This window comes from Onychomys torridus, chromosome 3 (assembly GCF_903995425.1).
Source record: "Onychomys torridus chromosome 3, mOncTor1.1, whole genome shotgun sequence".
NCBI lineage: Eukaryota > Metazoa > Chordata > Mammalia > Rodentia > Cricetidae > Onychomys > Onychomys torridus.
In genome coordinates, this window is record NC_050445.1 from 116,929,998 (window position 1) to 116,946,068 (window position 16,071).

A 16,071-nucleotide genomic window follows, 5' to 3' on the forward strand; every position below is an offset into this window, starting at 1 on the left:
CTGCTGGGGGTGCTATCTGCTGGAGGGTGACTCCCCTCCCCCCAGCCTCTGAGCCACAGCAGGGCATGTCCTTCACTAGCCATTAGCATTCCTGAGAGGGCCACTGGCCAGCAGCTCCTCACCACCACTTCTGGGCCCAGCAGGTTCCAGGAGCCCAGAATCCAGGCAGAGGAAGAAGCTGCTGGAATCTTAAGTTCAGATCCATCCCCTCCCACCTGTCCTCACCAGTGCTCCCTGATGCAGGCCACATCACTCACTTCTGAGGGTTGCAACTGTCTCCCACATGCTCATTTGGATGACTCTTCTTCCTGACTCAAGCGAGTACCCACTCACCAGCAGGGGCATATTTCAACAACATAGATTTGATCATACAGCTGCAGCAGTCTCCACTCACTTCAATAACAAACACGGGCACTTCTATGACTCTAACCTACAGAACCTCCTCCGCAGGCCACACACCTACAGACAGATACAAGCTCACCGAGTGCTCCGACAATGCCAGACTGCCTTCAGTTCCCAGGGGTGGCAAGCTCCTTCATCTTTCCATGCATTTAACTGCCATCTTCACTCGGCACATACTGCTCTCACAGAGGAGTTGAGTTTGTTTCCCAGCACCCACGTGGGGCAACTCACAACCACCTGCACCTCCGGCTTCAAGGAATCGAACACCCTCGTCTGGCTTTCTCAGGTAGCCTCACTCACATACAAATACCCCCACAGACATATATATCATTGAAATTAAAAAAAAATAATAACTTAAAAAATATGATCTCAAGTTGGTCCGGAGACTGTGTTATGTAGATGCCTGGCCTACATCCTCAACTGCCCAGGGCATCATCTGAGAATCAGCAGCTTGTTAGGGCTACATAATCTTAGACACCACCCCAGACCTAATAAATCCAAATCTGTTTCTAAGATGCCCAATTGAAATGTTTGAAACATGTTGTAGTATATGACCCTGTGGGCTCATGTGGCCAGCACATTGTGAATCGACACACTAGCACAGAGATACAGGACAGAAACATTCAGCCACTCCTATGTACAGGGTTATGCCATGTTCCTCCAGGAAGCTCTTTGTCCCTTCTTAGCTCCGTGAGGACTGGTTCTCAGTCCAGGTGGCTTTGCCTGCTGGCACATATTTGACAGTATTTAGCATCATTTCTGGTTGCCATAGCTACAACACAAGGTGACATTGGTGTCCAGGGTTGAGGTTAGAGATGCTGCTAAATCTTCCATAATATATACAGGACAGGCTTCTGCCACAAAGAGCAATCTGGCCCAAAAGTGTTCACAGGGTTCTAGGTGATCAAGTACCACTACTTCCGAGTCCAGCCTAAGCCAGCCTTGGGTTTAGGAATCCCATGTGCCTTGTCCAAGACAGGAAGGTGGCAGAGAGAAGCTGCCAGTGAGAGCACTGCTCCAAACTCTGGTCCAACAGTGCAGTCAGTGTTCCCAGTGACCACAAGTGACCAGGCTCTTGGAGAATAAGTTACAATAGCAAAATCCTCCAAAGATACCACAGTGGTTTATTAATCTGTAAGCAGAGAGCCCGTGGCTTAGAACGGTCCATCCTACATGGGAACCTCCATAGTAGTATTTCCTTGGTTCACAGGGCACAAGGTCCATGCCAAGACTGGGATTCAGTCCTCCAGATGCACTGATGCTAGGAACAATGGGAATTATGTTGGGAAAGGAAGAATTAAAAGGGAGTTGGATATTTTCAAAGCCAAGGCTTTCCTCAAATGATAACCCATTGGGTTAATTATACATCCTTCTAGAGAACCACCTGTCAACACTCACCTAGCAATCCAGCATCTACCAGTTCTTGTGTGAATGGGAAGAGTGCACAGCAGCACATGCCCATGAGCACACCTGAAGACCAGAAGAGCTCAGATGCTCTGCTATATCATTCCACCTCATTGCTTGAGTCAGGGTCTCACTGAACCTGGAGCTAGGCTATCAGCCAGCAATGTTTCTGTCTAGGACATGCACAGTCCTGGGATTACAGGCTTTTTAAGTGGGTGCCGGGGATTCAAACTCAGGCCCTCACAGTTGTGCACCAAGTGCTCTTACCCACTAAGCTAACTTCCCAGGCCCCTAATTCTTAACTCTACAATGGCTTTCTGTCTTATATCCATCCACAGCTTCTTCTAACTAGAGACTAACTGCCAAGTAATAGAAAGAAACAATCTCCTTCTAACACATCTATCCCGGTGCCTCAGCTTCCTGACCATATACTGCTTGCTTTCCTGATGAAGACATCAACGTGCCCTGTCTTGTGAGAACCTAGATTGAATGGTTAACCGGATACATGGTGTTCTGTTTACACCAGCTTCCACTTCACAGGTAACCTCATTCCCACAGTTACAAATGTACATTCTCTGCAGCCTTGAGTCCGTCCATGTACACAAAGTGTAATCACAGAAATGAAATGTACCTGGTGATAGTGCATTGCACCTTATACTCAGAAGTAATGTGCCTTCCCTAGGAAGTAAGCCCCACTCCACTCCTGTGCAGGTAACTCTTAGGGTTGGGTAACTGTTGTTTTAGCTAGCTGAGGAGAGGTGGGGTGCCAGGAACAGAGATGGATCTGGTAAGAACTGGTCATCCTCAATTAGGTTGGTTTCAGAGTTCTAACCCTGCTTGGCCTCAGTTGACTTCTCAGATATTGAAAGGGAAAAAGGAAGGGGACGGGGAGACACACACACACACACACACACACACACACACACACACACACACACGTCTTGGAGATCACCTTGTTCCTTAGACCTGGTGCCATCATGAGTCCAACAGAGAGGTCTTGGGGTGTGTCTGGGTCCTTGGAGCACTGGATAACATTCTCTTACAAGAAAAAGTCCATGGATAAGGTATTTTATGAGCATGAGTGTTTGCCTGCAGGTATTTATGTGTACCTCATGCATATGCTTGCAAAAGCCAGAAGAAAGCATTAGATCTCCTAGAAATGGAATTACATCTGATTATGAGCCACCACGTACATGCTGAGAAACAAACCCAGGTCCTCTACAGGACAGCCAAGGCTCTTAACTACAGAGCCATCTCTCCGATTCACCATGGGTTGGGATTTTATCTGGAATTTGGACTACCAGGTGGAGAATCCAGTCTCCTCTGTTCAGAACAGAAAGGAAGCAAGAGACAGATGATCAGAGACACCAGCTTCCTCTTCCTTCTCTTCAGCCAAAACTCACAACCCAGGGAGTGAGGGACCAGTCTGTCTGGCCCCACATCAGTGAAGCCTGCAAGCCACTTCCTTGGAACAGGAAGGAAGGGAATTCAGTTCCCAGATAGCAATGCCCTGATGCACCATGAAACAAACAAATAAAAAATCTCACGCAGCTCTGTGTGGAGCTAAAACCCAGTAAATTCTGACACATCTATTCCCACAGCCTGCTCCTGCTGCACAGGAAGCCTCTCTCTTCAGCCCAGAATAGAGGCAGTTTGTCACCAGCTTCATTTATGAGTGAGTGGGGAGAATAAACAGGACCAGTGGTGGAGCTCCTGGACTGCTGAATGTCCTGCTCCATGTGTACACAGCCTCCTGTGTGTTTTGTAGATGTTATGTCAAGGCTTCCCCTCACAAAGGATGCTGCAGCCCCCTCCTATGTCTATTTCTCTCTACGGGGATGAAAATGAGAATGAGGCTGGAGAGGCAGCTCAGTGGTTAGGAGCACTGGCCGCTCCTATAGATGGTCCAGGTTTGATTCCCAGCACCCACACAGTGGCTCACAACTGCCTGTAACTCCCTCTTCTGACCTTTGTGGGCACAAGGTGCACGTGCAGGCAGGCAGGCAGGCAAAGCATTCACACACATACAAACTATTATTAAAGAAGAACAGGAAACTGGAAGCACAGGATCTTTAGTTCTTTTTTTTGTCTGTTTTATTTATGTTTTGTTTTGAACACATGGTCTCTCTTTTAGCCCAGGCTAGCCTCAAACTCTAGATCTTCCTGCCTCAGCCTTCTGAGCTCTAGGCTCACAGGCATGCAGCTAGCATTTGAATTTGGATTCTCCAACTGGCAATTCCTTTGTTGTCATTTTGTTTTGTTTTAATTTTTTAAAAGTTTTCATACCTATATATTGTATATTGAGCACATCCCAGCCCTATTCCCTTAACCTCTCTATGTTAGTTGGGTTTTTTGTTTTGTTATTTTATTGTTTGTTATTTTATTTATATCAAACTGATATAAACTAGAGTCCCTTGGGATGAGGAAACCTCAAATGAGGAATCACCTCTATCCAATTGGACTGTGGGCAAGTCAGTGGGACATTTTGTTCGTTAATGGTCGGTGCTGTGAGGGCACAGTCCGCCCTCGGCGGTGTGAAGCTTGGGCAGATGGACCTGGGTTATACAAGAAAGCAGGCTGAGCAAGCCAAAAAGTGCTGTTCCTCCATGGCCTCTGCTTTGGTTCCTGTCTCCAGGCTCCTGCCCCCAGCTTCCCTCAGTGATGAATCCTGAGTGAGAGTGTTAAACCAAGCCAGGCCTTTCCTCCCAAAGTTGGCTGGGTCAGCATTGTGTCCAGCAACAGAAAAGCAAACTGAGACTCCCTCCGTTTCCTCACCCTTCCCCTCCAAGAGTCACTCCCCCTTGTCCCTTAGACAGTTGTATTTCCACTTTCATGTCATGTACAAACATATTTTACGTATCTATCTGACATCTGGGAACTACATGATGATACCAGAACCAGCGTTTCCAGCCTTCCATCAAAGTCTTAAGGACCAGCAGCTTCTCCAGGAACCTTTCAGGTTTTTGGCGATAGACTGGGGTTGCTAAGGCACCCAGCCTTGTGGACTGAGCAACTACAGGTTGCTGGCCTCCCCAGTGAGGCAGTCGCTCCAGGGGCTACACCACGCTCAAGGACTGAGGAACCACCGAGAGGGTCACAGCTCTCAGGTATGACTCAGCTACTGTTACTATTTTCACATACACATCCACTCCAGCGAGTCTGCTCCTACTGAGAACTCTGACTGGTACATGGATTCATCCCGATAGAGTCAAAATCTAAGTAGACCGCTTGGAGGTGGGAGAACGTAAAAGGTGGGTCACAGTTGGAGGATGCAGATCACTGGGGCCATGTCCTTGGGGTTATATCTTGCACTGACCTTTCCTATGTTACTTTCTTTGACTCCTGCCCACCAAGAGGAAAACAGCCTCCACTGCACATTCCTGCCACCATGATGCTCTGTCCAGGCATGTGCACAGTCTCCAGACCTTGGATATGGAAGAAGTTCATGGTCCCAGAGAAATGACCAAGCCAACAGAAATCTGAACTTTCTCTGTAGCACTCATGAGCACTTGTGGTGACCCATGAGACATACCATCTGCTGACCTCTGCTCCTCCAGCAGCAAGTCATTCCCAGTGACACTCCTGGACCCCGTCAGCCCCTTGAGAGGCTTCTTCAGCTGAGTCCTGTACTATGAAACACTTAGGGGCAGAGAAGTGTCTTAATCCCCAGAGTCACCCATAACTGAGCAGAGCTGATGCTCAGTGGCTGCTGGATGAGAGATTCCCTGGGAAATCATATTCCCTGCTTCCTCAGGACGGAGTCAAAGCTTGTGTGTTCACCAACCTCTCCCGGAGCCCGCCCCCCCCCCCTTTCTTCTTTGTCTTCATCTGGCACATCATCCTAGGCTCAGCGATTCTCTCCGCACAGCCTGGTTACTACAACTGTACCCCACAGTTCTCACCAGGACCTATCTGGCACCCCTCTCTCCCCCAGGCCCATCTCTTAACCACTCCAACCCCCACCTGCCTGGTCTCTTGTCTCAAAAACAAAAGCATTTGGAGTCTGTATCATCATCCCAGCTTTCCTGAGGAAGCAGAGACAACTCCCCCACACTTGAGCTCCCACACATCCCATACTCCCACCCTCCTCCCCGACTCCTGGTGGCATCCCAACCTTCCTGCTGGCCTAGAGAACTAACATCAGCACTGTCTATCAGATCACTTCCTCCTTCCTATGGGTCACACGCCCACAATGACTCATTTTCCCTCTTTTAACTCCTCTTCATCTTTACATATTAACAACAAGTGGGCACACAGGCAGAAGGCTGGAATAACAGAGAGAAATGACATATGTGTGCATAATTCCCGCTCAAACTTCCCCACTCTCTCCCTTCTTACTGTCTTCCACCTGTACATGTGTGTATGTGTATGTGAATGCAGATATGTATGTATATGTACATAACCCACAGATCTGAATACTCACATATGCAAATGTATGTGGATGTGTGTATTTGTATGAGTATATGTACATCCTTCTCCAACGATTTCCTATTCTTTCCAGTCATTCACTCCCTCTAGCCATCTTTTCATCTGTTTCCCTCATCTGCTACAAACTTACTTAATTGCCCCCACTTGTAACTGACCCTGTCTCTGGTCCACCTCTCTACAGATCCTTGGCACCCACTCTTCCTCCTTTCTACCTTGGTTCCTGTTGCTGTGACAAAAACAGCTGGAGGTGGGAAGGGTTTGTTCCGGCTTATGGTTTATGGGAACAGTCCAGCATGGTGGGAGCCTGCGGCAGCAGCAGCCCAGGGCAGCTGTTCAGCAGCTGGCAGTCAGGATGCAGACGGCCCGTGAGCACCAGGGCTGTCATGTTCTCTTTCTCCTTCAGTTCTAGGATGCCAGCCCACAGGAATGGTGCCACACACATTTAGGATGGGTGTCCCCGCTGTATTTAATCGAGATGCCCCCACACAGGCATACCCACAGCCTAATCTAATCTGTGCATTTGGAAGCTTATCCCTTGGGTGACTCTAGACATTGTCTCATTGACAATCAACATAAACCATCACATGTTCCCGGACAAGCATCTTCACAAACATTTACACTTTCCATCACTCTTCACATCCAATTCGTGGCCCATGAAAGTTGGCTTTATGACCAGTGAATCTTGCAAGTATCCTTAGCCAGGCAGCCCTGGTGACACCATCAAGTCTGAGTTGCAAGAGACTGTTGAGGAAGGAGATTGACTGTCAGGGTCTCAAGCCTCACCATTTCCCAACAGTGGTGATCATAGTGCCTAGCACTTGAATACAAATCCTATCACATGACTGGAAACAAAATGTGGGGTGGGGCAAGATTTCCAGGCTTACAAGTAGAGTTGACACTGTCTGGACCACCAGGAGCATTTCTGTAACCCTTGAGAGACTGACAAGGACTTCGTCTTCATTGAACGAAAGCTCTGAGTTAACAGAACTGGCTTGACCTGGTCTGGCTCAATCAAGGCAGACTCAACATGATGGCCCCCACCCTCAGAAGTCCCAGTGCCACTCTGACAGGGATCTGCAGCAGGAATCTTAAAAGTCTTATTAATGAAATCAAACCTGACGCCAGTCATTGGGGTGAATGCTGGAAGATCAGAGAAACAGAACAAGCCACAGTTTCCTCACCTCGCCAGTTCCTCGGCTGGTCTTGTTTCCTCAGACTGCAAGCTTCTGTGTCCTCATCCCAATGGCTCTCAGCTGAACTGTGCTGTTCCAAAGCCTGAAAGCTTAACCAGCCAAATGCTGAACCAGCCAAATGCTTCTAGTTTCTGGTCTTCACACCTTATATAATCTTTCTACTTTCTGCCGTCACTCCCTGGGATTAAAGGCTGGATTTCTTGGATTAAAGGCATGCGTCACCATGCCTGGCTGTTTCTAATGTGGCCTTGAACTCAGATATCCAGAGGTATTTCTGTCTGTGAAATGCTAGGATTAAAGGCATGTGCTACCACTGCCTATCTTCGTGTTTAATATTGTAGCCGTCCTGTTCTCTGACCCCAGATAAGTTTATTTTGGGGAACACACAATATTTTGGGGAACACAATACCACCACAGGGATCTAACAGCCTGATGCTTCGCCTAGGACTAGACAGGGGTCTCCAATAGGAACAGCTTACTGAAGTTCCTAATCCAAATGCCTTTCAGCCTGAAAGTGAGCAGACTACCTTCTTGTCCCAAGGTAGATAGCCTGCCAATCTTACGTCAGTAAATATTAATAAAGGCCCACTGGAACCGTTTATTTAGCTAAGCAGTTTGCTGCTCCCAGGGGCTGAGAATGCAGAGGAACGGTCCACATTTGTTCACCTCTTTGCCCAATTCGGAGGGCTTCCTCTGAACGAATGATGGACTGAATGAATGTGGCCAGGGGAGAAATCTTCAGTCAAATTGCCTGAGATGCAACAAGAAAGAAGCATAAGAGCAATGTAAATTAAGTGCTAGAGGGGCAGTGGGGAAAGAGCAATTAATTCCAACAATGGGGTAGCAGTAGGGAAAGCCATAAAGGCTCCATTAGAGGCAGTGCTCAGGGTACCAATTACTAATTATATTCTCAGCATGCATTGCCAAGGCCTTCCCTTGCATTGGCTGAATGTTTCTACCCACGATGTAGGCGTGATTGTTGCTATTTTTCAAACGGGAAAATCAAGGCATGGAGACCAGTTGGAAAGTAACAGGCTGCAGGTCAACCCCAGTGCTCTGAACTTCGGGGCTACTGCCCCTAGAGTAAAGCACAGACTCCCATCTCAGCTCCCGCATCAAGACAGAGATGATTCAAGCAGTGCTGTAACTGAATAAACTGAATTCCAAGGTGGGCCGATATACCCAGTTACTCAAGAGGCTGGGGGCAGGAGCATGGGATGGATGTTCAAGGCCTGCCTAAGCCACAGTCTGGGCAGTTTAGTGAGACCCCCCATCTCAGAATAAAAAGTGAAAAAACAAAGATATAGCTCAATGGGATAATATTTTCCTACCATGTGTGGGGTCCTATGTTCAATCCTCAGAAACACACACACACACACACTTGAGAAAAGAAAAAAAGTGAATTACTAATTTAACTAGCCCCAGCCCCACCCTCTGATCTTCAGATCCAGATTGTTTCACTCTAATGTTCTACCACTTCGAGAATAATTACTATATATTCTAAGTAAAAGAGAGGAGTCTACTCCCCAGTGCATTTCACCAAACTAGCATGATCCTAATATCCAACCTGAACAAAGTTAAAACAGAAAACAAACAAAAACCTAGGGCACAGAAACATAAAGGTCCTTAACACAGTATCAGCAAACAGGGCCAACAGCACCTGAGGGGTTTTTCTCACGACTTTTGTGACGTGATAGTGTGGGGCTTATTCTAAAGATGCAAGACTTGTTTGCTTTTGGAAATCCAATTCAGGTGATCTACCGTATTCACAAGGCTGATGCTCACAGTTTTGGAGAATGAAAGTCAAAGAGTATGCGACCAACCCTAGTAGGGCTCCTCTCTCACCTCATGGAGAACGGCACTGCAGTGGAGGAACAGACACGTGGCCAGACACGAAGCTGAAGAGCTTCCCGGAACTGAATGGGGTCCCCTGAGAACTACATTAAATTCTTCCATAGTCACACCTTGTAATGATTACTCTTCATCAACTTGACTGGATTTGGAATCACATAGGAAACACCTCTGGGTGTGCCTATGAGAATGCTGTCAGAAAGGCTTACCTGAGGAGGGGCGACCCACTCTCACTGTGAGCATGGGTTGGAGTCTAGCCTGGACAAAAGGGAGAGAGAGCTGAGCACCAGAGCTCACCTCTCTCTACTTCCTGACTGTGGTGCCATGCCATCTTACTCCACTGCCTCCTTGCTGTCCCCGCCATGATGGATTTCACCCTCAAAGCATGAAGTGAAACCAACATCCCTTCCTTAAGTTGTTTTTATTGGGTGTTTGTCACAGCAACAAGAAAGACCATTAATACTCAGCACCAATGATGTAAAGACCCCCCACAAGGCCCCCCCTCCCAAGGGTGCCATCACCTCCCCCATTCCCACACTGCAGGCCAAACCTCTGACACATTAGCCTTCAGGGAACACGCCACTTCCAAACCACAGCACTACTCACTAAGCAAATATTATAACTGCTATGTTCCCATGTCATACGATAGCATCTAGAGCCACATTCTCTCAGTTTTATATCTGAACAGATAGAAACACAGTCTGGGGTTCATGTCACACGGGCTCTGTTAAGAGTGCTTCTATTTTTTCCAAGTGAGCATCCTATCCCCCCCCCACAAAAAAAGATTCATAAAGCAGTCCTACCCTGAAGTTTCAGGGTATAAAGCAAATGTTTGAGTTTCTGCAGTTTCTGGCTTCAGCCTACCCCAAGGAATCATTTCAATGAAAAATTAATCTCTGAGAAAGCCACCCTGGGATAAGACTGCAAAGTAATTCAAGCAGCATGTGTAAAATTTATTTAGTGTTTGGCTGGGGATGTTTTTAATTATGTGAAGTCTTCAGAATGGGAAGAAAGTGACTGAAGATGTTTGATGTAACCATCCATCGAGGCGCTGGAGGTTCCCAGACTTCTCTTTGGCTTTGGTTTATTTCTGCAGACCCCAAGTCATAACACACAGGCAGCTCACATGGCCCTGTCACACCCAAGACACAATCATCAGCAGAAAGAGCCAAGGAGACACCAGAACCAGCAATCCAAAGACCTCCAGTGTAAGTGTGGAGATCAGATATCTAGTCATAGGTTCCCACACCCAGAAATGCGTATCTAAAGCAATGGTTCTCAACCTCCCTAGTACTGACCCTTTAATCCAGTTCCTCATGTTGTGATGACCCCCAGCCATAAAATTATTTTCATTGATACTTCATGACTGTAATTATGCTTGCCTCATACACAGAAAGCTCCAAGCTCTAGTTTCAACACAGCACTAACCAAGCATGGTAGTACACACCTATAGTCCCAGCACTCAGGAAGTGGAGGCAGGAGGAACAAAGTTCAAAGTTGTCCCTGGCTACATAGCTAGTTCAAGGCCAGCATGGGCTACTTGAGACCATGCCCCATCCTCCCAAACAAACTGAAGATCAGAAGTTGCAATCTGTCTGATAACCCGGTGGAAGGCCCAAGACACTGTCTCTAAAGATAGGCTTTCCACCACCTCTGGGCTCTGTCCATGGACATAAAATTCCTGGAACCAGCCTGAGGGCAGGGGTTTCCATTCCAGTGGGGCCTATATAAGGCACAGCATCAGAAAGGGAGTGAGAATTTCCAAAAAATATTCATAGCTGGTTCTGTGAAGTAGAGCTCGAATGCTGGAAATCGGTACCAAGATGTTCACATCATGAATGACCTGCTTGGGATCCAGCTCAGTTGGCAGAGTGCTTACCTGGCATGCATGAATCCCTGGATCAGGTGCCAGCACCATATAAACTAGGCGAGGTGGTGCACTTGGTCCTGCACTTTGGAGGAGGCGAGAGGATCATAAGTTCAAGATCTTGGTGTGGTGATTTGGAGAAAAAGAAAGAGAGAAGTGTTGCAGGCAAGACCGAGATCCTAATCCCTACACCCACTGCACTGCAGCCTCCTGCCTCAGGTCAGAAGATCCTTGACAACAAAGGGGGCCCAGTTTGGGCTAGAAGAAGCAGGCAGAGGAAGTAGAATGTGTTGAACATGAAAAAGAAGTCAAGATACTGAGACAGGGTGAGGAACTCCAGTTCCAAAAGATCCGACCCCCTCTTCTGGCTTCTGTGGGCACTGCATACACATACATTGATACAGACAAACACTAATATGCATAAAAGAAAAATAAATAAATATTAAAAGAAATAGTCAGCATGGCAGTATGCACCTGTAATCCCAGCACTGGGGAGGCAGAGACAGGAAGTTCCTGGGCTCATTAGCCAGCCAGCCTAGCTGAAACCAGTCAACTCCATGTTCAGTTTAGACATAAGAAGACAAAGTATGATTGAGAAAGTCACTCAACACTAACCTTTCTTCTCCCTGACTGAACACACACATACACACACACACACACACACACACACACACACACACACACACAGAGGCACATACGTGCACACACATACACAGACTGGCAGGAAACAGTTGTATGGAATTAAAGACAACCACAAAATCCATACCACAATGGGCATGGAAAGACTTCCAGCCTCACCACCACGTGCCTGAAAAACCCTAACCAAACCCCATCCAACCTTTCTAGCATTGCGGGATGCATAGGAAGGACATGCTGGCAGATCCCTGGAGCTTTAATTTAGGACACCTGTTAAAACATGTGGTCACTAGCCACTGTTTTATTCCTAGCCAGGATTCATCCACAAAACCTTCCTCTTCCACTGCAGGCCTCCTGAGACGGATGTATCTATCCCAGGCATCAGCAGACAACAAAAAACATCAGACACACATACACACACAGGGCTACTTTCCTGCTGGTCACACTCTCTGCTGCATTGACCTCACAGTTCCAAACATGACTTGTAAGGACACTATTGTGGCTGAAAACAGAACATGACATGGATGTGGAGGGCTCGCGAATCACCCTAGCCCATGCCCACTCCAGCCCAAGGGGCTGTTGGCATGCAATGGCTGCTGTGTTGGTCAGATTCACTTTCTTCGGGAGGGCAGCCGCTGTACAGCTGCTGTAGCTTCAGGAACTAAGCCCCTGCTCACATTCATACAAACAGCCCTAATTAAACCCAGAGGGTCACAAGAAACAAAACCAAAGTCACAAGTAGAGGGGGAACATGTTGGGAAGAGGAATGGGTTCCCTGGGGTCGGGAAGGCAATGGACTGTGTAGATGATCAAAATATATGCATGCATGAAATTGTCAAAGAATAAAGCAAGACACACTTCTTGAGAAAACCAGAGCATACATATAAGGAGTCTGAGAAATCCAAAAGGAAACTAAAAATCCTAAACCTTGGAGTCTCAGGGAACACCAGCAGGGATCTGGAGGAAGCTAGGGGGAAGTCCTAGGCTGAGCTGGCTGCCCTATGGGTGGTGAGAAATCATACTCCACCTGTACATCCTGATCACTCTTCATTGGGGGGAGCTGGTCTGGTAGGCACACAGAGCCTGTTCCATGTAGATTCAGCTCCAAGCAGCACACAAACAAGCTGATGATCACCTGAGTGGGCAGAGCCGAAGCTGGGTACTTCCTTGATCACAACACAGAGGTCTTCCCCAGCCAACCCTGCTCAACACCCCAGCCAGGACCACCATTGTCTTACATCTTTCTCCCCAGTGCAATGGCACTCATCCCATCTGTATCAAGGGCTCTATGGATGTTTGATCCACATCATCCTAAGACAATATTTTTAAAACTGCAAATAGAGAGCCTGGAGAGACGATTCAGTGGTTAAGATTGCATACTGCTCCTCCACAGGACATGAGTTCAGTTCCCAGCATCCACATCAGGCAGTTCACAACCACCTGTAACTCCACCTCCAGAGACTCTGACACCTTTAGTACCCACACTCATATACAAATACCTATACAAGAATACATATACATATTTAAAAACAAAATACATCTCTTTAAAAACATTAGAGGTGCCAGGCGGTGGTGGCACACGCCTTTAATCCCAGCACTTGGGAGGCAGAGCCAGGCGGATCTCTGTGAGTTCGAGGCCAGCCTGGTCTACTAAGTGAGTTCCAGGAAAGGAGGAAAGGTGCAAAACTACACAGAGAAACCCTGTCTCGAAAAACCAAAAAAACATTAGAGGCTGGAGTAATAGGTATACTTATTCTTTTTTTTTTTTTTTTTTTTTTTTTGCCAGAGCTGAGGATCAAACCCAGGCCCTTGTGCTTGCTAGGCAAGTGCTCTACCACTGAGCTAAATCCCCAACCCCAGTACTGATTCTGATTCTTGCAGAGGACCCAGGTTCAATTTCCAGCACTTACATGATGGCTGAGGGTTGTCAATAACTCCAGTTCCAGGGAATCCCTCTTTTGACCTTCTTGGACACCAGGCTGGTGCCTGGTACCTACACATATATAAGCAAAACACTTATATATAAAAAATAAAACTTAAAATATTTAAAAAAAAAAAAAAAAAACTGTTGCCTTGCTTGCCGAACTTGACCTTGATATCCTCCCTATTCCAGTTCCCTTCAAGATTCCACCCTCCTGAATGCTTAAAGGAAGCTCCTTGTCTGAGTATCCAGCATATTGGGCGTTAACAGCTTAGATGCGAGATTGTAAAACATCAAGAGCAGGGGTGGGGATTTAAGTCAATGGTAGAGCACTTGCCTAGCAAGCACAAGGCCCGGGGTTCAATCCTCAGCTTAAAAAACAAAAACAACAAAAACAACAACAACAAAAAAAAATCAGAAGCAAACTTCTGCCCTCCAGGGTTCTCCCACTGTGCTGTAGGCCTGTATTTAAGACCTCCTCCCTCCTTCAATAAATGGCATTGGGGGGAAGAAGAAGAAGAAGAAGAAGAAGAAGAAGAAGAAGAAGAAGAAGAAGAAGAAGAAGAAGAAGAAGAAGAAGAGGTGATCAAGATCATGATGGGGAAACCCACAAAGACAGCTGACCAGTGCTAGTTGGAGCTCACTGACTCTGGACTGACAGCCCGGGAACCTGCATGGGACCGAACTAGGCCCGCTGAATGTGGGTGACAGCTATCTGTTTGTGGGTTCCCTGGCAGTGGGACCAAGACTTATCCCAGATGCATGAACTGGCTTTTTGGAGCCCATTCCCTGTGGTGGGATACCTTGCTCAGCCTTGATACAATCGGGAGGGGCTAGGCTCTCCTTCAACTTGGTAAGCCAGACTTCGTTGACTACCATGGGAGGCCTTACCCACTCTGAGGAGTGGGTGGAGGTAGAGTGGGAGGGAGGTGAGGAGGCGGGAGAAGGGGAGGGAGGGGGAACTGGGGTTGGTATGTAAAATGAAAAAATTTTTAATAAATAAATTATAATATATATATATATATATATATATATATATATATATATAAATTAAGCATTGAATGCTCTTCCAGAGGTCCTGGATTTAATTCCCAGGCAGCTTTCACAGCCACCTGTAAATCCAGTGCAAGAGGGTCCAAACCACCCCTTGGGCCTCTGCCAGTTCCCAAGTGGTGCACAGATATACATGTGGGCAAAATAGTCACACAAATAAAATAACAATAAAAACTTAACATTATTTTTTAAAACTTGTAAACAGACACACTCAATAGTGGTCTGTGCCCTTCGTGAACAACCACAGGCCCAGTGGGTTTATAGGCCCAGCTGGCTACGTTAGTGCCACTTCAGAATGAAGGGTCTCCTGCCAAAGCTATGACGACACCAGCACAGATGTTGAGGTGTCATCAATTAGGAAATCTGGAGTTGCAAAAAGATCACTTAACAATTCAAATCCGTGCAAGTCTGTTCATGCTGTGAAACTGTACACACAAGTACACCGTTACCACTCCAGCTTTCCAGTGTGGTGTTCAGTGAAAACACCAGGCAGGTTCAGCAACTCCTGTGGAATGCATCCTTCTATAAAGACACAATTGTATGTGGCAGGTAGCTCATATCTGCAATCCTAGCACTCTGAATGATGAGGTTGGACCAGCCATGGGGAGTAAGCCAGCAAGCAGTATTCCTCCATGGCCTCTGCATCAGCTTCTGCCTCCAGGTTCCTGCCCTGTTTGAGTTCCTGTCCTGACTTCCTTTATGATGAACAGTGATGAGGAAGTGTAAGCCAAATAAACCCTTCACTCCCTCATGGTGTTTCATCGCAGCCATAGTAACCCTAACTAAAATAATTCCTCTTCCAAGTTTTGAGAGCTTTTGTTTAGTTGGTTGGGTTTTGTTTGTTTGGTTTAGTTTGGTTTTTCGAGACAGGGTTTCTCTGTGTAGCCTTGCCTGTCCTAGAACTCACTTTGTAGACCAGTCTGGCCTGAAACTCACTATATAAACCAGCTGACCTCAAACTTACAGAGATCTACCTGCCTCTGCTTCCTGGGTGCTGGAATAAAGGTGTGGGCCATCACACGTGGACGAAGACCCTTTTTCAATCAGTATAGGCTGAATCTATAAGGCATCCTGTCTAAAGTACCTGTCTACCTCAGTCCCAAGCTTCCATGTGTACCATGCCACTCCAGTGTTCTCAATAATGGAGTATAGAAGATAAACTATTAATTATCATATAACACACGGTTCTCTGCACTCACTCCACACACCCAGCCTTTTCCCTTGACAGCATATTCAAAACCAGAGGATTGGACAAAAGCCACATCAAGGATTAGGTGTCTTCACAGAGTCCACATCTGTGCTGAGCCATAGGCACA

General features: G+C 46.9%; 1 protein-coding gene across 1 annotated transcript in view; it reads right to left on the reverse strand.

Annotated features, from left to right (window-relative positions):
* Positions 1 to 16,071, reverse strand: part of Eva1a (eva-1 homolog A, regulator of programmed cell death) — a 50,745-nt gene that overhangs the window by 22,922 nt on the left and 11,752 nt on the right.